This window comes from Rhinatrema bivittatum, chromosome 2, assembly GCF_901001135.1.
Source record: "Rhinatrema bivittatum chromosome 2, aRhiBiv1.1, whole genome shotgun sequence".
In the NCBI taxonomy this organism is placed as follows: Eukaryota; Metazoa; Chordata; class Amphibia; order Gymnophiona; family Rhinatrematidae; genus Rhinatrema; species Rhinatrema bivittatum.
Genome location: NC_042616.1, coordinates 776,510,797 through 776,533,558, shown reverse-complemented (window position 1 = coordinate 776,533,558; position 22,762 = coordinate 776,510,797).

The following is a 22,762-nucleotide window of genomic DNA, read 5'->3' as shown; positions in this document are numbered from 1 at the left end:
GGCTATCTTAGAGGGAGGAAAGATCTCATTCAATGTGATTTGAGTTCACAAGGAACATATGATAGACTCTAATTTGCATGCTGTAAGATGCACTGCTAACTGAAAATTGCCATCGCATAAAATAATAGCTTTATGTTCCTCCAACTAATTATGTTTTGAAAACAGGCTTGGTCAGTTTCTACCTTTATATTAGTTTTGCTTGCAATGTAGCAACAGTAAATTCAATGTAAACTTGATGACTGCTTATCCTTCATCTGCCTGGGTATAATGTCTAATGCACCTGTTCCTATCAATACACTATCTCATAATGAACAGGGTCATAAGAACAAAGAGTCCTTTCTCTTCCTCAGTATGCAGGTGGTGTGTGAGGCAAGTTATCAAGTTACTGAGATAGTTTCCCTAGGTATCATGTCAAGATTAATTCAGTCTCTACAGCACAAGTCTCTGAGAATAGTGTAGAACTGATGTGTAATGCTCCAGATTTTGAGTAAGAACTGTAATGTTGGCTTTATAAAGGTACAAACCTAGAAAACATATAATACTACATATTATCCATTATTAGATAGATATTTCAGAATCTAGATGATGCTAGTCCTTATTTTCTAGTCTATTATTGAAATGTAAATTGCAAAATAATTGTTGGGGTAGATGCTCTGAACTGAGATAAGCTGTTTATTTCACAGTAAAGCTGCTTATCAGCCTATAAATACATAGATCTACATGCAAATTATCACATCTCTGAAGGTGTGACTAATGGAGTTCTTGCAGCTTCAATAGCATTTATCATGGTCAACCACTATATGTAAATATGATAATGCAAATGAAAAATAATGAATTGATTAGGCATTCTGCGGTTAACTATTAAGGAGCCATATTCTACGGTATTTAGCTGGGTAAGTTGTGATTTATTCAATTAAATGCCAACTTTTGAATATTTCCATCACAAATCTGGCTAAAGTTGGGCTGGATATGGGCTCATGAACAAATTGAAAAGCCTGGGAATGGGTCCCAGACAACAGTGAGTGATCATAAATGTAACTTACTCTGAGGAGGGAAGTGTGATAAGTGGAGTGCCTCATGGATTGGTTCTAGGACCGGTTCCATTCAATAACTTTGAAAACGATATTGAAGAAGGGTTATTTCTTTAAAAATCTTATATACTGCAGCTTCCAGAACATTGTTTGCTCAGTGAAGATCACAAGTAAAAACATTCATAAAATACAATCAGAATAAAGCAAAAAATAAAATTCACTAATTATTATTAAACACAACCACATAAATATAAAACAAACTTAAAAACACAGATTTAAAAACATATAACAACTGGTCCTTCACTTAAATTCCTCTTTATAAAACAATGCTTTAAGACATTATCTGAAAGTTTTTATATCCTGCTCTTCCCTGAGCTGCAATGGTAAAGTGTTCTACAAGATTGGGGCAGCAAAGGAAAATGCTCTGATGTGAGTCTATGTAAATCTATCCTCTTGTGAGGATGGCATCTGTAGCAAATGCGCTCCAAAAGATCTTAATGACCATGAAGGAATGTATTTATGTTATGTTTCACATAATATAAGTGCTCACCATATAAAAGCTTATGTATTAAATCTAGGAGCTTAAATTTTGATCTACATGTAATTGGGAGCCAATCTAGCTCTTGCAAAGCTGGAGTAATATATTCTCATCTAGATAAACCCACAGGCTGTGGCATTTTGCAAAAGTTGAAGACATGTACTAACTTATCCGGAAGACCCATCCATAGACTGTTTCAGTAATCAGTGTAGTCAATACTAAAGACTGTGGCACCAATTGAAACAATTGGATGTTCAACAGTAAGCATCTTGAGACTGTGAGCAAACATGAGACTGCAATGTCAGTTCTGAATCTATTATAACTCCCAGGCTTCAGATACTATCCGCAATAAACAATTCTTAATAGTAACATCAGATAAGGTATAAATCAGAATAATATTTGCCTAGCCAAAGTAATTTAACTTTCAAGATATTCAAAGACAGGCCATTCCTGTTCAATCAATGTCTCACTTTCTCTATACAAGGGGGCTATTTTCTATCCCTATCGCACGCGGGGCAAGTTTAATAAAAGTCATTTGATACACCGATCATCTTTTTTGGTTTTATGCTCCAGCAATATTGGATCGGCTTCCGCTTTGTTTTTTGGGTCCACCAATTAAGGAAGCACAAAGAAAATTTAGTAATTGAAGATTATGCTCTAATAATTCCAAACTCATGTAAATGATATTACAAACCTAAACTGAGGCAATCTTAAACTACAAATTACTTTGATCATGAGATTCCAATATCTTCAATCCCTTATTATGTTCCTCAAGAGTAGTTTGAACATTAGAAATTTGACCTTTAAGTGTATCCAAAGAAGCAACATAGCCATCAAGTTTCCTACTCATGGTCTTTTCCAAAAGGACAATTGCATTCCACACATCTTCTCAGCTGATATTCACTGGCCTTTGTACCAATTCTGTGGGCTATAGCGAAGCAGTCCTCACCATCAGCAGACCTGTAGCTAGGCACTTCCTCTTAAACCCCAGGAAGGTGCCTCCAGGTGACATTAGGGCTGCCTTGCCAGGGAGTGGGAGTCTGCAGTGATGTTTCCGCTATCAGGCATTGCAAGTAATGAGGTAGTCCTCGCCTCATGCAGATCCACAGCTAACACCTCCTTTAAAACCTCAGGAAGGCCCCTCCAGGTGACATCAGGGCTACTCCTCTGGGGGCGGGGGGGGGGGGTCTACAATGATGTTCCAGTGATATTGGTCAATGTAGATAATGAGGCAGTCCTTACCTCCTGCAGACCCGCAGCTACGTGCCTCCTTTTAAACCTTAGGAAGGTACCTCCAGGGCTGCTCTTTTGATGGGGTTTGCAGTGATGTTCCATTGATATCAGGCAATAGGGATGTGCAGCAGGGACGGATTTGTCCCATTTGGTACTCATATTCGTCGGGATCCAAATCCGTTGCATCCGTTCTCGGGGGACCCCTGATCCGTTCATTAGTTACATATGTATTTGATTCCCAAAAAAACCCCCATCCCAACCCTTTAAATTTAATTAACGACAACCTCCCACCCTCCTGACCCCTCCCCCCCCCCCCAAGACTTGCCAAAAGTCCCTGGTGGTCCAGAGGGGGTCCTGGAGTGATCTCCTGCACTTGGGCTGTCGGCTGCCAGTATTCAAAATGGCGCCAATAGCCTTTGCCCTTACAATGTCACAGGGGCTACCGGTGCCATTGCTCGGCCCCTGTCACATGGTAGGAGCACAAGATGGCGCCCGCCGTCCATTGCTCCTACCATGTGACAGCACCATGCAGCATCCAACTTCCTGGCTAGCTAGCCAGGAAGTTGGATGCTGCATGGTGCAGGACTCTATGCTAGGCATGCTGAGAGACGGAACAAAATAAGAGATCATACATTGCCCTATATGATCCTCTTTTATCCTTAAGTTGTACACAACCAATGAACTTAAGAAGATTGATATAAGCCCCTGAGGCAGCCGTTTTGAAAACGGCGAAACTCGGCCAGAGTCGGGCTACCTTTGTGTCTCTACGTGAGCTTGACCTTTATCCTCAATTGCTGTGCCTGTCCGTCCAGGCCTTTTGTCCCTACGTAGGCTTGACCTCTATCCTCAATTGCTGTGTCTGTCCGTCCAGGCCTTATGTCCCTACTTGGGCTTGACCTCTATTCTCGTATGCAATGCCTGTCCATCCAGGATTTATGTCCCTAAAAGGACTTGACCTCTATCCTCAATTGCTATGCTTGACCTCTAATACTGTGCCTGAACGAACTGGAGCCCTTTCCTGCTCAAAGGAAAGGGAACTCTCCCCAGGGTTGCCGGCCAGCCTATCTCTTAGTACCTGTTGACCCATATTAAACTGCTGTTCACAGTGAGACCTCCTCTACGTCACCATGCTTTGAAGGCTCGTGCTCCACTCTAGGGGCCATCCCATTCTAGGGAGCCCTTTCCGGCTCAAAGGAAAGAGAACTCTCCCCAGGGTCAGCCTGTCTTGCCCCTATCAAAACCACAGGGACCAGACTACCTCCGCTTTGCCAGCCTGCCTTGCCCCTATCAAAACCACAGGGACCAGACTACCTCCGCTCTGCCAGCCTGTCTTGCCCCTATCAGCTTTCTGCCACTCTGCCTTGCTGCCATACACCAGATGACTCACTCAACTCCTTATGATGTTCTTGCCACTATCATGGTTCCCCAGTGTGTTGGTGCTAGTCTTTCTGCTTGCTATGTTCCCCATTCATTGTGCTGTAGGATGTTAATGCCACTTGACTTGGCACTTTGCCTGTCGTGCTGCCTTCAAGGGTTCATGCATCCGTTATCGGTGCTCTCTTTTGAAGCTGTGGTGCGTGTTTGACACAGTTGCTGCTGCTTTGCATGTTTGTTAAAGCACTCTTGCCACTCCTGGTACCCCTTTGCCCCTTTAAAGTGCCTTAGGCTATTCATGCCACTTTAGTGCCACTTTGCCACAGTCTAAGTACCTTGGAGCTCTTTTCCCATTCTGATGATAGCTCCCCAGAAGTTTCATCAGAATTGATAAGAAAACTCCAATTCTGCAGCCAAAAATAGGCTGCAAATACTTCCCCCATTGAATTTAATGGGAAATCGGAAAACGAATAAAACATATCAATGAATTGGTTTCCCCCCTATGAAACGAATGCAAAGAATTTGGGTCCCGGCGAAATGAATACCGAATAGCAACAAATGTTTTCCTTCTTCACATCCCTAATATCAACTAATGGCAATTAATTTCAAGTCAGGTCAGTTTTCAGAGTATTCAACAAGGTGACATCATAGCTGGCACAACATGGCTAATTTCCTTTCTGACATGGGAATTCAAGCATGATTTGTATCCATCCTTGGTCTAGCGCAGATACTGGTAGGTAAACTTTAGAGAAAACTGGCAAGTGACCCAATAATGATGTGGGCATGTCACCATCTCTCAGCTTCCAGCATGCATTTCAGTTTCCCTGTGTTCACTGATATGGCTATAAGTTCTTTTGGGAGATCCTGTGGCTCTTGCAACCTCGCACTACATATAATACATATTATTAATTCTTACTAGAAGACTCCAGACCCAACCCTATGTGAAGGTAAAATTTGTCTATTTGCAGATGATACTAAGATCTACAACTGATCTATTTGTGTGCTTCACTTAATCTAGGCATTCTCACACTGCCTTACCAGAATAAGTTTTGTTCCTGAATCAAGTGTCATAGGCCGGGCTGGCAGAGAGAATTACTGAAGTGGTTCTGTCAGCGTCTGTGGTCTTATGTTCAGCTTCTTGACTCCGAGAGAGTGGTAGAAGTACAATTTCCATGGTGGCTGATACCCTGTAGCAATGTCTCTACTATCTGTCCTGCCCTGCATGGTTCATGCCTTGCTGCATCTAGGTATGTTGAGATGCCAGTCTCAAAGATGACTCATGCCCATATTCAGTCCTAGAGGTGATTTCAAATGGTCCCTGCAGGAGGAGTGGCAAATCTTGGAAATCTTGGAGAAGAAATGCAGGAAAATGGTGACCATGTCAACAAACCTCTGGCCTGCCACCAGTCATTATAGACCCTCTGCTGAGAATGGAAAAAGCTTATCTCATGTGGCTTTTGTAACCCCACACTCAAGGAAGGTATGGTGCTACTGCATAGTGAATGGATCCATCACTTTTTCAATGTGAATTCCATTATTGCATACTCATTGCCAATGTATCCACATCTCTGAACTTGTGAGGTTGATGGGGTTTCTATTCTGCATCTAGCTCAGCATGAGTATGCCTCCCCTTATGTGTTGTGTTCTATTCAGCTATGTTTGAGAAATATTATGGATGGAACCACCCCTCCCCCCTTTGGATTGGTAAATTCATGGATGCCATATTCCCCTTCTATTATTATTTCTGCATGCAGCACAATTTGCATAATAACCCATGCAAGTTTTGGAATGGAGCTTTGACATTTTGAATTTCACAAATACAAACTTTGTCAAAATGGGGTCAACTTGAAGACTGGGAGAAAGTGGGTGAGGTGGAACTACATGGGCCAAATTAAAAGGAGCTATTACAAATGCAAGAAATCTTTTTGTTAAGAAAGTAAACAAGAGTAAGAAGAAAAAGAAACCAATCTGGTTCTCAAAGAAGGTGGCTGAAAAAATTAAGGCAAAAAGAACAGCATTCAAAAAGCATAACGGATCCCAAAAAAAGAAACATACCGTGTTTCCCCGAAAATAAGACATCCCCCAAAAATAAGACCTAGTAGGGATTTAGCCGAATTCTTAAATATAAGACCTCCCCCGAAAGTAAGACATCCCTTGTAAACAGGGGCGGATTGACCTATCGGGGGATCAGGCTTCCCCCGGTGGGCCGGTCAATCCTGTGACGTCATTTTTTATTTATTTTTTTATTTTTTTAAAATAAAGTTTCCAAAGTATTAGGAGCAGATGCGAGCAGTGGTATCCGGAGGGGAGCCGATGCGCCCAGGCGCAAGGAGGCTCATGCGGCCGCTGAGCCTCCTTGCCCGAAGAAAAAGATCGCGTTCAAATGCACTGATGCTCTTTCTCCTTCCTGCCTGTGCGGCCCCGGAAGTAAACGTTGCCAGAGCCGCATGGGCAGGAAGGAGAAAGAGCATCAGCGCGTGAAGAAGAGGAGCCGCCGCGGGCTGCTGCGAATCCCAAGTCGCAGCGGCCCAAGAAGAGGAAGAGGCCCGGTAGCGAGGAAGAGGCCCGAGAAGTTCAGGGCTGCTGCAGAGCCCATCCTGCGGCGACCCGCGAAGAGGAGGCCTGCAGTGGTATCCGGAGGGGAGCAGATGCGCCCGGGCGCAAGGAGGCTCATGCGGCCGCTGAGCCTCCTTGCCCGAAGAAAAAGATTGCGTGCAAACGCACTGATGCTCTTCCTCCTTTCTGCCTGTGCGGCCCGGAAGTAAACGTTGCCGGAGCCGCATGGGCAGGAAGCAGAAAGAGCATCAGCGCGTGAAGAAGAGGAGCCGCCACGGGCTGCTGCGAATCCCAAGTCGCAGCGGCCCAAGAAGAGGAAGAGGCCCGAGAAGTTCAGGGCCGCTGCAGAGCCGATCCTGCGGCGACCCGCGAAGAGGAGGCCCAGAGGTGAGAGAGAGGCTGAGGGTCTGTAGAGGGTGCGTGCGTGTATGAGATGAGTTGAGAGATTGTGTGTGAGAGTGAGGATCTGAATGTTTGCAGAGGCAGCATGTGAGAGCCTCTGTGTGTGTGTGTGTGAGAGAGACAGCGTGTGACGGTGAGAGCCTATGCTTGAGCAAGTCAGCATGTGGGAGTGAGAGAGAGCCTGTGTGTGTGTGAGAGTCAGACAGCATGAGCCAGTGAGAGACTGTGTGTGTGTGAGAGAAATGCATGTGAGAATGAGAACCTGACTGTGTTTGAGGGAAGAAGACGGAGAGAAAAGAAATACGGAAGAAAAAAGGACAATATAAAAGGAATTGGCAAAAAAATAAGAAAGGGAAGGTGGAAAAAAAAAAAGCCTGTGACCAACCGATTAGAAAACTAACATCAGCCAGCAAAGGTAAAAAAAAAAAAAAAAATTACTTTTTAGTGATTGGCACATGTGATCTTTGGGAATGTGCAAGAATAGCACTTTCTCTATGCAGATCTCACAATGTACGAGATCAGCATGGAGGAAGTGGAAGCCCACGGGGCCTGCACAGAGGAGGCAGCAGAATGGGCTTCAGTGTCAGTAGCAGCAATCGGCGCCTCCCCAATAGCCAAGTGGCAGCAGTGACAGTGGCAGCAAGATTACAGACATCTGGGGATGGTGGCAGTACCAGTCGGGGGACCCCTTCCAAGCAGTGTGCAGAGGTTCAAAAGCAGCAGAGTCAGCCCAAGCTGACTACCATGAATGCTGCACACTCTTACCTCTCTCTGACAGCACACTGGTGAGGCATGGCTGACGCAGGGGCAGCCAGCAGCTCAACGGTATTAGACATCCCCTGAAAATAAGGCCTAGTGCATCTTTGGTACCAAAAATTAATATAAGACACTGTCTTATTTTCGGGGAAACAGGGTAAAGAATAATATCTGGTAAAACTGAGGAAGCCGAAGAAAGAAATCAGGAAAGCAAAAGGTGAACTGGAAGAGAGGACTGCCTAAGAGGTAAAGCAAGGTGACAAAACATTTTTCAGATATACTAGAGAAAGAGGGAAAGCCAGAAGTGGTATAGTGAAATTGAAAGGTGATGAAGCAATGAGGGGAGAGAGATAAGAAATGGCAGAAATATTAGAAAAATACTTCAGTTCACTAAAGAAGACCCTGAAGAAAGACTGTTGCTGGTTGATGAGACCGTAGATGGGGATGGGGTAGATGAAACTCCATTTACAGAACAGAATGTATGGAAAGAGCTTGGAAACTGAAAGTGAACCTTGCCATGGGGCCAGATGAGGTTCAACCCAGGATACTGAAGGAGCTCAGAGATGTGCTGGCGGGTCCACTGAATGACTTGTTCAATAGATCCCTGGAAATAGGAGTGGTGCCATGTGGTTGGAGACGACCAGTGGTGAGCCCACTGCACAAGAGTGGGAGTAGAGAAGTGGCTGGAAACCACAGGCCAGTTAATCTCATCTTGACAGTAGGAAAATTAATGGAGACACTTCTGAAAGAAAGGAAAATGATCTACTTGCAATCAAGATGTTTGCTGGACCCATGGCAACATATATTCACCAGGAGAAGGTCCTGTCAGACCAATCTTATTGATTATTTCAACTGAGTGATGAAAAATTGGATTGAGGAAGAGCATTTGATGTGATCTACTTGGACTTCAGCAAAGCTTTTGATATGGTCCCAACAGAAGAGGTTTGTGAATAAAATGAGATGTTTGGGTGTGAACGCCAAGGTGGTGGCATGGATTACAAACTAGTTGATGGATAGAAGACTGAGTGTTATGGTAAATGGAATCTGTTCTGAAGAGAGAACGGTGTTGGTACCAGTTCTGTTCAACATCTTTGTGAGCGACATTGTGGAAGGGATAGAAGATAGTTTGTCTATTTGTGGATGATACTAAGATCTGCAACAGAGTAGACACATCGGAAGTAGTAGAGAAAATGAAACATGATTTAAGAACGCTTGAACAGTGGTTGAAGATATGGAAGTTGGGATTCAATGCCAAGAAGTGCAGAATCATGCATCTGAGGTGCAGTAATCCAAAAGAGCTGTATATGATTGGGGGTGAGCACAGATCAAGAGAGAGACGTTGGGAGTAATAGTGTCTAGTGATCTGAAGACAGTGAAGCAATGTGACAAAACGATAGCTAAAGCTAGAATAATGCTGGGATGTATAGAGAGAGGAATAAACAGTAAGAAAAAGGAAGTGATCATGCCCTTATACATGTCCTTGGTGAGGCCTCATCTGGAGTACTGTGTCCAGTTCTGGAGACTGTATCTCAAAAAGGATAGAGACAGGATTGAGGTGGACCAAAATGGTGTGGGATCTCCATCAAATGACTTATGAGGAGAAGATGAAGGATCTAATATATATACCCTGGAATAGAGCAGGTGCAGAGGAGATATGATACAAATGTTTATATACCTGAAAGGTTTTAATGATGCATGAAGTTCAAATCTTTTCCACTGAAAAGGAAACAGTAGAACTAGGGGTCATGAAATGAAACTTTGGGGGGGGGGGGGGGGGACGACTCTGAACCAAAGTCAGGAAATATTTCTTCACAAATAGGGTGGTGGATGCCTGGAATGCCCTTCCAGAGAAGGTGGTGAAGACAAAAACAATCAAAGAATTCAAAGGGGCATGTGATAAACACTGTGGTCCCTAAAGGATAGAGGATAGAAATGTATCTATCTATCTATCTATCTATTTATTTATTTATTTGTTTATTTATTTATTTAAAGCTTTTTTATACTGGTATTAGTAGTTACATCATACCGGTTTACATCAGAACTGCAGGTAGAAAATACATCAAACAGATTCTGGGGATGGGACTATAGAGCTAAAAGGGAGAGAAGTAGCCGGAAACTGGCAAACAAGAGCAGCATACTGTATAAGATAACAGGTAAACGGTGTAAAAAACGTTGTACATAGGTTCAGGTCAGGTGCTGATGCAACAAAGTGTCAAGGGTGCAGGGGATCTAATCTGGGTAAGCCTGCTTGAAGAGCCAGGTCTTTAATTTATTTTTGAATTTGATAGTGCAAGGTTCAAGTCGGAGGTATGAGGGGAATGAGTTCCAGTGGGTAGGACCAGCAATGGAGAGGGCTCGATCCCTTGTGGAGGTGAGGTGTCTTCTTGAGGGATGGCACATGGAGGAATGAAGAAAAGAGTGCATGGAGGTAACCTCCTTGGTGCAACAGTTACTATCCTTAGCAGAAGCATGGGGATTACTATCCTCAACCAATAAGCCTTGATACTTTTGATGAAACTGCAACATCACTCTCTGCTTTGAAGATGGGAGGGAGAGGAATTGATTTCCGATGACAACCAATATGGGCCCTGACTTTTATGGTCTGAGGTAATGATATGCAGACACAAGGGGAAAAGCACAGGACTGCTTCTATGGCCAAGTCTAAAAGCAAAGCAAGTCAGCATTGCCTGAATTTTCAGAAAGGCTTCTCACCCTGTAAAAAAGCTGCTAGCAGTAATTTTTTATGGGTTGCTTGTAAATATCCCTTATCATAAAGATTTGGGGTAACTGCATGAGCTACTCTTTAGAAACTTAGGGGTGACCTAGACGGCTTGACAGATATTACCATAAGAAGATTGTTGGGCAGACTGGATGGACTATTTGTCCTTTTCTGCTGTCATTACTATGTTACTCTGTATAATGACTCGCACTTGGCTGTATATGGCATGCATTACCATTTGCTGAATTGCATAGGTTGGTGCCAACCTGTAATATCGTCCTTTGGCTCTGGAGGAATGAAATATTTTGGCAGCATTTTGCAGTATGTTTACAGCATTACTTGTGGCTTACCAAGCTGAATGGAAGCAGTCACAACTGTGCGTGTCAACCTGTAATTCTTTCTTTGGATTGTGAAAGAACTGTGCTATTGGCAGCAATAAGCAGTATCTTGTGGAATGATCATGGCATATCAAGGCATGAACAAAAGCCTCAATGGTAGTTAAAACTGGAGGTACTGGTAGCGATTTTGTGGGCTTTACTTCGTTGGGGCATTAGGGCCAGAAATTCCATACTGCTTGTAGGTAGCATTGAAGGTATTGGAATATGGCTGCAGCTAGGTTGGTGGGCAGCCAACAGCATGTGAGGTGTCACTACCGTGGGACTTGTGGCAGGGTATTTTAAGGCTGTTCACAGAATACCAAGTGGGTACGCCTGTTGTTACATTGCACACAGAATGTGCAATGTGAAAACTGGTCAGGCAGTGAATACCAAGTGGGTATCTCCTGACACTGTGTTGCATGGGTGGGTGAGAGTATAGACGAGTAGCCTGTCAAGTCTTTGGCTTGCTGGGATTGGCCTGATCACTCCCCAATACTCCTGCTGTATCCTGAACAAGTGAGTACTGCTCTTGCTACGGACCAGAACATCATTGGGGGGTGAGGTTTCAATAGCCCTGAGTCCTCCAGCACCAGAATATTGGATTAGCATGATACGTAATGAGCTTTTATGAACTGCAACTCAGGCAAGGGCTCACCCCATAAAGATTGCATAATAATCTAGGGTTAATTAATGGTTGCATTTTGTATTGTAATTTGACCTTTGCTGTATCCATATTCATCCAATAAAGATCTTTGTTTGTGAATAATATTGTGCCAGAGCATCATTCACAGTGAAACTAACTGAAATTTGTGGTGGGGAATTTTGGGAGTAGTGGAAGGTAGGTTTAGACATATATATGGGATTGAAAATAGGCGGTGAGTATGCACCTGACATGGTTGAACCCTTACAATAATATCTATGTTGGCTTTTGTTTTGTTTTCAGTTGCCACTAATAAGAAAAGATCTGAAGACTTAGATGAAAAGCATAAAAAAACATATCCCTGAGAAAGACTCCCATGATTGATTAAATACAAAAGTCCCTTTCATATGTTTGACCACCTTTTCATTTAGAATACAGCACTCTACATTATAGTATTCCCTGTGTCAAGATTGTAGTCAGATGTACTTCCAAGGTGAGGTTCATCACCCATAAAAAAAAAAAAAGATGTGAAGACATGTAATTGCAATGTACAAAGTTCAACAGATCTTTTAACACACATCTTCCTGGAAGCATCATTAACCAAAAATCTAAACACCAAATTCCTTGGAAAATTTCCCAGAAAGTAATCTTAGCTGTAAAAGTTACAGTTGTAGTGCTGCACTCTTTTGATCCCTGATGGCTGTTGTGAAGCTGAGAACTCTATGCAGTTCAGGCAAAGCCTGTCCATCGAAGCTGCTTTGCAGCGCTTGAATTCCAGTCCTCTAACCTTAGCTTACAGGTGAAAAAATGCCCCTTTAAGCATGGTCATTTTCTTTGCTTTAGGAAGTTTCCTCCAGAACCAGCTTTCATCAATACAAATGTTTCTGAATTTCCCAGATGAAGGTGGAATAATAGGTGCGTACGTACCACAATTCCGTAACACAAACAGCTATAAAGCTATATGTTTCTGTGGAAATCTCTGAGCGGTGTGTTCAGCCATGGAGCTTTGTGGGTGTCCAAAACCAGATTCAATGAGAAATCTTCTGTTTTGTAGCAGTCTGGATTGTGCCTGTGCTCACTTGCCAGACTTCTGTCCGGAGCAGGTTGCACCGTCCTTCTGATAATAGGAATTCTAAGAAATTGAAAGGAAATGAAATGGTTCTTTATGCTAATAGTGGTTATAAGATATGACATGTGCAGCTGAGTTACACTCTACTAACCCACTTTAGTAATCAATTTTTAAATCTTCTTGAATGGGGCCGTAAAGATGGAATTACCCGATATTCAGATTATAAGGAGACTCCAAATGATGGGTCGCTATTTAACAATTTGCTATTTTTGTTTTTTGGGAGTCTGGAATAATTTTCTCCTTCACAAATGAGCACTTGCTCAGAGGTTGACTTCAGTTAACAAATGCCTTTATTCAATCCACCCAATAAGTGTCACGATAAGGCCAGTTAAAAGATTTCACTTCCAGATCAATGTACTTAAAAGCAATGCGATAGTGGCGGAAACATTTCCTTCATATAATTTAAACTCTTAGGAATGAATTTTCAAAGGAGTGATCAGCAAATATGCACATAAACATAAAAAATATGCAGGTATTTTCGCTTGTGTGCACAGAAAGGAGTGGTCTAGGGGCATTCTGGGGCTACAAGTTAGACGCATAAGTTGCTATTTTATAAGAGACTTACATGAATACATTAGGAAATGTATTCATGCAATTTTACACTTGCTAATTATCTAGCACTGTTTATATCAGAGTCGTCTGTTGTCTGCTATTGGCTAGGTGAACCAGGGGGAGTTTAGGGTGAATAATTAAGAGGGTCTTGCTGATCTGGAGAAGGTCTGGGTGAACTGGTGGTGGTATCGGATTTCAATTACATGTGCATGTTTTAAAATATACCAACTTTTGCATATAAATCAGGATTTTACCCGAGTGAGTTATATTTTTATGTTTATAAAATAGGTATGCATTGCAGTTTTTCACACATAAGCATCCATGCACACATCGATTTCATAATCTCTGAATACCTGATATGCACACACTTGTTTGAAAGTTAAACTCCTTATGTATGCTTCCTTCTGCACTAAGTTTATTCTCAGGAACTTAAGATCAGTTTGTTCATATCACAAATGGGTATATGATATAAGCCGCACCAAAGCTTGCAGCAAATTGCCAGGTTCTTGTGGCCTGGTTTGGCCTCTGTTGCAAACAGGATGCTGGGCTTGATGGACCCTCGGTCTGATCCAGCATGGCAATTTCTTATGTTCTTAAATTAATAAATACATAAACAAACAAACAAACAAACAAATATGGTATCCAAAAGTTGTGAGGGAAAGGGGAAAATGGTAAGTGCATTAAAAGGATAAAGAAGATCATATTTCCGTACAGAGCACTGTAATTAGAGCTTTACCTTACACCAATCAATCTTTAATTCAAAACCTTAAATGTCACTGATGTTAGGTAGCTGCAGGGTAGCAGATGAGGATAAGTGAGATGCAAAGGCTCAGATCGCTCAAGCTTTAGAAATTTGAAAAATGAATGGATGAAAAACTGCTTCCAACTTAGGCCAGGATTCATCATTCACCATGCGGAATGATGAGCCCTGCGCTACAGGGGGACGGCAAAGCAGGGGGTGGTCGGGCAATAGTCTGCAGCCGGCCGCACCACAGCGGTGCGGTTTCGCCTGCTACAGTGCGACCGGCTGCAGGCTATCGTGGGCATAGCGCTACCATAAAAGGTGGTGCTATTCCCTGCGCTACTGCCGGCAATAATGTTCAAAACATTATCGCCGGCAGCGGTGCCACCGCCGCTTAACATAATTCCCTCCCTAACTCCGTCCCGACTCCTCCCCTCCCCCTAATTTAAATCTTACTGCCGCGTTAAGGCCCTAACGCACAAGATAAGGGCCTATCGCGGCTTAGAAAATAACCCCCTTGGCTGGATAAAAAAGTAATCACATCCCATGTTTAACACCATGACTCCGAGGCACTGTGTTTCTTACCATACTGGAACAATGCAATAGGGTCAAAAGCTTTCACAAATTCCTAAACCAGAGATTTCAATGGGGAAAATAACATATGCAAAAGAAAAATATATTTAAAACTGTTTCAGGTGCAAAGAACCTGAAATGTATAAAGAGATATCCAGCACTAATATACAGGGTTTAGGTTCCTAATTGGTGACTATTAATACTCCTCCCCTCCTACATGGTATTTGCCCCTTGGATTTCTGCCCTTCCCAGCTATATGATTTTGTACCTTTTCTTGGATCAAAGTGAAAACATTAGACTCTTCGCCATTCTTTTAATCATTTAATAATATCGTTCATTTTTATATATTGTACTTGACGTGCCTATCTAGTGTGTTGAAGATTTGCATATCACCCTCAAGCAGACATGCTTCTCCTTCTAGGCCTTCCACAATGCATTTATAAAGACATTGAAAAAGACTGGGAGTAGCTTGGGAGATTGGTTATGTGGTGTCTTCCTTGTCACTTTCTCCTTGCGGGAATGTTATGTGGCAGGGTGCAGGACTGGCATTGTTGAGTTTTTCCCCCCCACTATCTAGGCATGCATTTTTCCAGCTAAGTAGTTAGCTAGATATCCAATAGGCAGGCAGTGGGCGTATCTGGGTGGTGCTATGTATCCAGCTAACATTACTGGATAAGTAACGTTATTCATACTTATCCAGATCAATTAATTGGCTAAGATAGACCTGCTGCAGAGCAGGTCTAATTTAGCCAGTTGTAACTTATTCCTACACCATAGAATTCAATAGGGAAAAATAAGACACTTAGGAGTCTATCGCAGAATGGTGAATCCAGCAAAAACGAGGGGCGAGGGGGGCGGTGGGCCTGCGATATCCGGCAGCCTTCGCACCACTGTGGTGTTTTCGCTGCTGGCTTTTGCACCCAATAGCACCACCATGAAAGGTGGCGCTATTGGGCACGCTACTGGCGACGATAATGTTACTTACCGAGTTCGCCTCTGCCCCCAGCATGCTATTGCACGTGAAAAGGGCCTTTTCGTGTGATAGAGGCTTATTGCACACGATAAGCCTTTGAAAATGACCCCCTTAGCCAGATATAATCTAACCATCTAAGAAATGATTTTTGATGGGATATTCAGCAGCATAGCCATTTTGCTTTGGATATCTTCCTCATGGAATTCATGACATTTGGAGCTGTGGAGATTCTCCCCAAAGGATTTATGTATAGATTAATGTGCGTGCCTTTTCATATGCATGCTTATCTATTGAACAATTGATAGTACGGCAAAGTACACTGGCAGAATACATTTCATGTGCAGTGGGAAGATCCTGTTTTCTGTAAATGAACCTAACCTTTGTTCAAAAAATACACTTCTTTGGTTCTATTTTTTCAGGAAACCTTATCGCTGCCCAAAGTGTTTCACATCCCAACTTGAATTGTTGCGAAGTCATTCCACTTAGAGGATTAAATTCAGGACATACCTAATGTACTTTGCTTGAGCGTGATCTAGTGTCACTTAACCCAGTTCTCTTAGGGATCAGAATAAAGTTTCCAAAGGATTTAAAGCAGTTTTCTTTACTTTTTCTACCCATATGTTATGTTTGTATAAAAAATATTTTAATGTGTATTGCATCAGATTCCCAAGCATTATTTTTCTGATTGTTATATTATTTGGAGGAAAATTCATCTACAGCGAGCAAAGCCAGGTAAGTCAATCAAAGTTTCTAGATATACAGTCTCTGAAAATCGTGATATGTTAGTTTAACATGCAGCGAACTTGTGTTTTGTCATATATTATTTACAATGAATCTGATCCTAAAATAACAACTAAATTCCATATTGTAAAATATCAGATTTTAAAAAAAAGCTAAGACATTTTGTTCCAGTAACAGTTGGCATTATATTAAAGACATTCAATGCTTAATTAATCTGCCTTTTATTTGTTTAATGTCATGTCATCTGGACTTTCTGGGTCATTTAAAACCTCAATGATGACCCATAATTGAATTGAAAATCAGTAAAAAAGCACTTTCAAGAGGTTCTCCTCTTTAAATTTTCTGATTCCTGCTTTGCTCCGTTTGTCAAATTTTAGAAAATGCATTTTCTAATACATCTCATTTATCTGTGTTCAGAATTTAAAGAGAACATCCAAGTGTCCTGCGTTCCGAACATGTTAGCCTTTGCTTCAAATGATGCTCACTTTTGTCACGTTGCTTTGAGATAGCTGTGCCTTATGCAGTACTCTCGGTGAAAAGCACAGGCATTACCCAGATCGTGCCTGTCTTAAGATTGACAAAAATAAAGCCATTACATTTTGCCCAGCATCAAAATAAATAAATTGCACTTCTCCATTCCATATGTAATAATGAGACGTGTTGTCTGGCAAATTAAACAGTTTAAAAAGTTAATTGTTCATAATTGAAAGTTGCTAAGTGGAAAGGAGAAATCACAGAGATTGTTCTCCTCCATTATGGACTTTTCTTGGGGTAAAACTTATTTTAACAGGAAGCTAAAAGACCATATTTTAAATACTATAATAGAATGAGAACTGTTCTTCTTCATCAAGTGGCATCTCGAGGAATTTGACGGTTTAAGGATTCCGTAAGGCTTTGGTTAACATTTTCCTTGTATAAATATCACATTTGCATGTTGAGTCATTACTAGGGATGTATGCATTTGTTTGACATGAAAGTGTAACACAAGATGAATAAGCCTATTTTCATTTCATTTCAAATTAACCAAAAATAAGAAAAATTAAAAATATACAAAAAACTGAAAAAATTAAAACTCCCAAACTGAAAAATCAACCAAAAATTATCTGAAAATAAATTAACAAAATGAACATTAAAACACATTAGTAAGTACATCCCTAGTCATTACATCCCCAGTCATTACTCAAAGAAATTTGATGGTGCTGTAGCACTTATTCATTTTTTAAATATAAGACTAAGAAACAAAATTGCATTTTAGTGTACTCAGTAAAGAACTTCATGTTTTGCAGATTTGATGGTGTATTTTGCTATATGCTATATTGATAACAAACCTGATATTTTTCTGAGTTTTATTATTTGCTAAGGCTAAATATTGTGTGGAGATTGTCTGGTCAACCCTCTTTTTCATCAAAACAAATTAAAGCCATGTCCCTCAAGGATAACGTTATATAGTACTACCTATAACCATTTAATTCATCTATAAGAAACTACATTAGAATTGCCATACTGGATCAGATCGAGGATCCATCAAGCCCAGAATCCTATTTCTAACAGTGGTCAATCCAGGTCACAAGTACCCGGCAAGATCCTAAACTAGACAGATCTCATGCTGAAAATACTAAGGGATAAGCAGTAGCTTTACCTGACTACCTGGTTAATAATTTATCTGGCTAACTTTTAGATAGCTGGGTATATTCAGTGGCTCAGTAGCATTAATGGGGTTATTTTTAACCCTTCGTGTGCGATAGCTAAATCGGGGAGGAGTCAGGGCGGCGTCAGCACCAGAAGAGGAGGAGTCGGGGAAGCACCGGGGCGGATGCGGCGGAAACATCGCCGGCTGAAAAAAAGTAAGAACCCTTATCGCTGCCAGTAGCGCGCCCAATAGCGCCATCTTTTATGATGGCGCTATTGGGTGCGAAAGCCGGCAACAATAACACTGCGGTGGTGCAATCACTGCTGGCTTTTGCAGGCCCGCCTCCCCCCCCCCTCCCAGCTTCGCCCCCTGCCCCCCATTACCGCCAAATTCAGAGAGGCTTACACCATTGGAAAATCCATCCCTAAGTTAGCTGGGTATGTTTATCCAACTAAATGTTTCAGTCTGAATATCTACTTCCCACTTGTTTGACATGTGCAATGCTACATTAGTTTGAACTATTATGCTAGTATCAGATAACCCTGTATTATTAATTTATCTGATATTTTCCAAATCTTTTCAAATTTTGCTAAATCTGACTACCAATTCTGGTATCTTCTGTGGTTTCTTGTCTTTTGGAGACTCCATCACAGTTACAGACCTCACAAAAAGGGGGAAATAAAATGTATCATCTCTAATTGGGAAGAAAGCATTGAGTGCCTTAGTTAAAACTTAAGTTCTTCCTGTAAGGATCAAATATTGATAAATAATATATTGTGTCCTTATTGCTCAAAGTATGCTGCTTAAACAAATACTTCTTCAATATAGCTTCTTCTCATAATACTTTTTCTTTAAGATATGAGTGGCATAAGGTATATGAGAGCAGAGTGGAATGTCTTCATTCTCTGTAATGCACATGAATTTGGCTAACATGCCTGGCATTTTATTTATTTACAAATTCTTAATTATTTGCCCAAGGAGAGGTATAATAAAATATTATCAAAAGCAGACAACCAAAAATAAAGAATCCATTGAAGCAGTGATTCTCCACCCGGTTCTCAGGACGCATCCAGCCAGTTGAGTTTTCAGGATATCTGCAATGAATATGCATAAAATAGATTTGCATACAATGGAAGTAGTGCATGCAAATCTTTCTCATGCATATTTGTGGTACATAGACTGAAAATCTTACTGGCTGGGAGTGTCTCGAGGACTGGGTTGAGAAATCCTGAGTTAAACAATAAACCCAATCTTAATCTTAAGCAACAAATCATAAAAATATAGTTCTCAGTTACATCAATACAGAATAATGTGCAAACTAACCATACTATATTTATTTATGTATTTATTTATTTCAATTCTTTTTTACACCGAAGTTCATGGCAAATGTCACGTCGCATCGGTTTACATAGAACAAAAGTAGAACGAAAGGTTACATCAAACGCTATTTAGGTGGGTTACAATGAACTGGAATAATCAAGTGAAGGCGGGAACAGAACAACAGAATACTGGGGGAGGTTCTAACTAGGAATTAGTAATACTGAACTTAGAAAACATACTTAGCCCTAAACAATGTCCAAACCCTCCCATAAACACAAAGACCTTCGGGACACCTTACAAAACTTAGGGCTGGATTCATCATTCTTCACAGAATGATGAATCCAGCAAAAAAGGGGGTGGGGCGAAGGGGGGCAGGCCTGCGAAAGGCCGCGGCAGTTTGCACCCCAGCGGTGCAATTTAGCGATTCGCTGTGCTACTGCCGGTGATAATGTCCCTCACATTATCACCGGCAGCGGTGCCATGGCTAACTCCTCCCCCTCCCCCTCCCCGCCTCGACTCCTCCTCTCCCCGCCCCCTCCCCTCCAGCTAATTAACATCAAATTGCACGTGAAAAGCCTCTTTTCACATGCGATAGGGTTTTATCGCGTGCATTAGGGCTTTATTGCGTGCTAGGGGGAGGAGTCGGGGTGGGGAGGGGAGGAGTCGGGGCGGGGAGAGGGAGGAGTCGGGGCGGGGAGAGGGAGGAGTCGGCCGTGGCACCGCTGCTGGCAATAATATGAGGGACATTATTGCTGGCAGTTGCGCAGTAAATAGCAACATCTTTTATGGTGGCGCTATTTGTGCGAAAGGCTGCAGCCGGCCGCACTGTGGCCAGTGAAATTGCTTCGTCGGGGTGCAAACAGCTGTGGCCGACCCCTACCCCCTTTGCTCCCCCACCCCCTTTGTTTCTGGATTCATCATTCTGCAAAGAATGATGAATCCAGCCCTAAGGTAGATACCAAAGAAGAGGCTGATTAAAACTTATCCTAACCTAACACAGTGAGGGCCCAAGTCCATATGCCTGAGAAAGGAGCTAAGGTATCTAATAAATGGGCTACGTATGATTTGTTTTCACTTCATAACATGTTAATAATTGATCTATAAACCATCCATTTTGTCATGGTAGTTTGCATTATAATCTTGTTAAAGCATGCTCATAACAAAACTTGCTCCTTACAGCTTAGTTAAAATCAGAACTTTTCTTCTGGTGTTAGGTGCCAATACTTAGTATTAGCATCTTTTCCACCAACTGCCATTTATTTATTTATTTATTATTTATTTATAGATTTTTTTATACCGGGGTACGTAAATAACATCACCTCGGTTTACATTCAAACAGTAATTCAGCATTGCGCTTTACAATATAACAAGGTAACTAAACGAAAAATAATACAGTATATAACTTTATATTAATAGAATATCAGCAATATATGAGAGATTGTGGCAGTTAGGAAGAGTAGATGAGGATTCAGATCATTGATAGTAGGCTTTTTTAAATAGCCAGGTTTTAAGGTTTTGTTTAAATTTTTTGTGACAGAGTTCCTGGCGTAATTCAGAGGGCATGGTGTTCCATATTGTTGATCCAGCAATGATGAAAGATCGATCTTTTGTACTAGAGAGTTTAGTCAGATTGGGTGCTGGGATATATAGTTTGGCTAAATTCTGGAATCTCGTTGGGCGGGAAGACGTTTTGAATTGTAGTTCATCTGTAAACCAGCGCATTTCTCTGTTTTGAATGGCTTTGTGTATCAGCGACATAGATTTATAAATTATCCTGTAAGCCACAGGTAGCCAGTGCAAAGACTGAAGAGCTGGAGTGATGTGATCATGGCGGCTTGTGTCGGTGATAATGCGGGCAGCTGCATTTTGCAGCATTTGCAAAGGTTGAATGGTGGCTTTGGGTAGACCCAGTAACAGAGCATTGCAGTAATCAATCTTTGATAAAATAGTTGCTTGTAAAACTGTGCAGAAATCATTTGGCACCCCCTTCCTCTGCACCCAGTCAGAATGGCTCAAGTGAGCCAAAGGAGGTGTCGACGTTGTTCCCTGAGGGCTAAAAGAAGGAAGCAACGGCCCCTATTCCGCTTTCCCCTCCTTGCTTCTGCCTCCATCTCCCTTCATGCCCTGGCCTGGTGGTGACATCTCTATTCGGGTCCCAGCTGTTCCTTCTGCTACTTTGGCCAGCACCTTTTCTCTCCTACAGTCTGTACAGTTCAAGCATCAGCTGTTTGAGCCATGCAGGGGTTCATAGAAGGCATAACATGGTTCAAATTGCTGATATTTGAATGACATGGATCATAAGAGGGACAAAAGGAGAAAAGAGGCACCAGCAGTAGAAGGAGCAGCCAAAAGGACTGGGTTAAAGGTGTGGCTAGGCTGGGGCATGAAGGATGAGAGAGGCAGGAGCCAGGAGCAGTAAAGAGATTTGACACTTCTTGAGGAGAGGGAACAGTAACATAGTAACATAGTAATGTTGGCAGATAATGACCAAATGGTCCATCCACTCTATGCAGGTAGGGAGAGCGGAGGGGGAGATTGGGGAATAGAGAGCAGGGACTCAGTGATTGGAGGGAAGAGTTCTCATTTTGGGATTGAGGGAAGAGCAGGAGTACTCAGGAAAATGGGGGAAAGTAGGGTGGGGAAAGAGCTGGGACAGAAATACAGCAGGGACACTGAGATTGTGGAAGAGTTGGAATTCTAAGTTTGAGAAGTGGTAAATGTATTTATTTATTTTATTTATTTACAAGTTTTTATATACCGACCTTCCTCAAAAGACATCAAGTCAGTTAACAATACATCAATACAGTTCTATAAGATCATAATCACGTATAATTTCACCATACATAGAAATTGAGAGAAGAGCAGGGACTATCATATTAGGTGGGAGAGTGGGGACTTGAAGATAGAGTGGGCGATGAGACAGCAGGGAATTGGGGACTTAACGAGATTTAGGAAGGCAATGGTGACATGGCAGTTAGCTTAAGTATGAAGGTGTGTTAGATGGGTTGGGGGGTGTGCAATGAGGGTGTGAGATGGGGATAAGAGAAAAATACTGAATTGAGGAGGAGTCAAGAGGCAGTATGAATGACCTGGAGGACTGAGGAGAAGGTGAAAGACAGTGGAAAGGAATTGGGGAGGAAGGAGAGGAAAGAGATAGGTCTGTGAAAGGAGTGAGAGAGAGTGGGAATGAGACTGAAAAGATAGTGAAAGAGGGACTATAGTCTGGGTAGGAATACAAAACAGAAGAAAGGGCCTGGAGGAAGGGAGGGGATTAACAATGGGAGAAGCTAGGACTGGTGAGAGGATTAGGGGATGAGGAAAGTGGCTGAGGACTGGAAAGGGGATGAGTAAAGAGAGTGGAAATGAGACTAGGCAATAGAAGAACAGGAGGCTGAAGAAGTAGAAAATGAGTTTGGAAAGGGGTAAGAGAGGGAGACTAGGTGAGAGTTGCAAGAAGGAAGATTGAGGACTTGAAA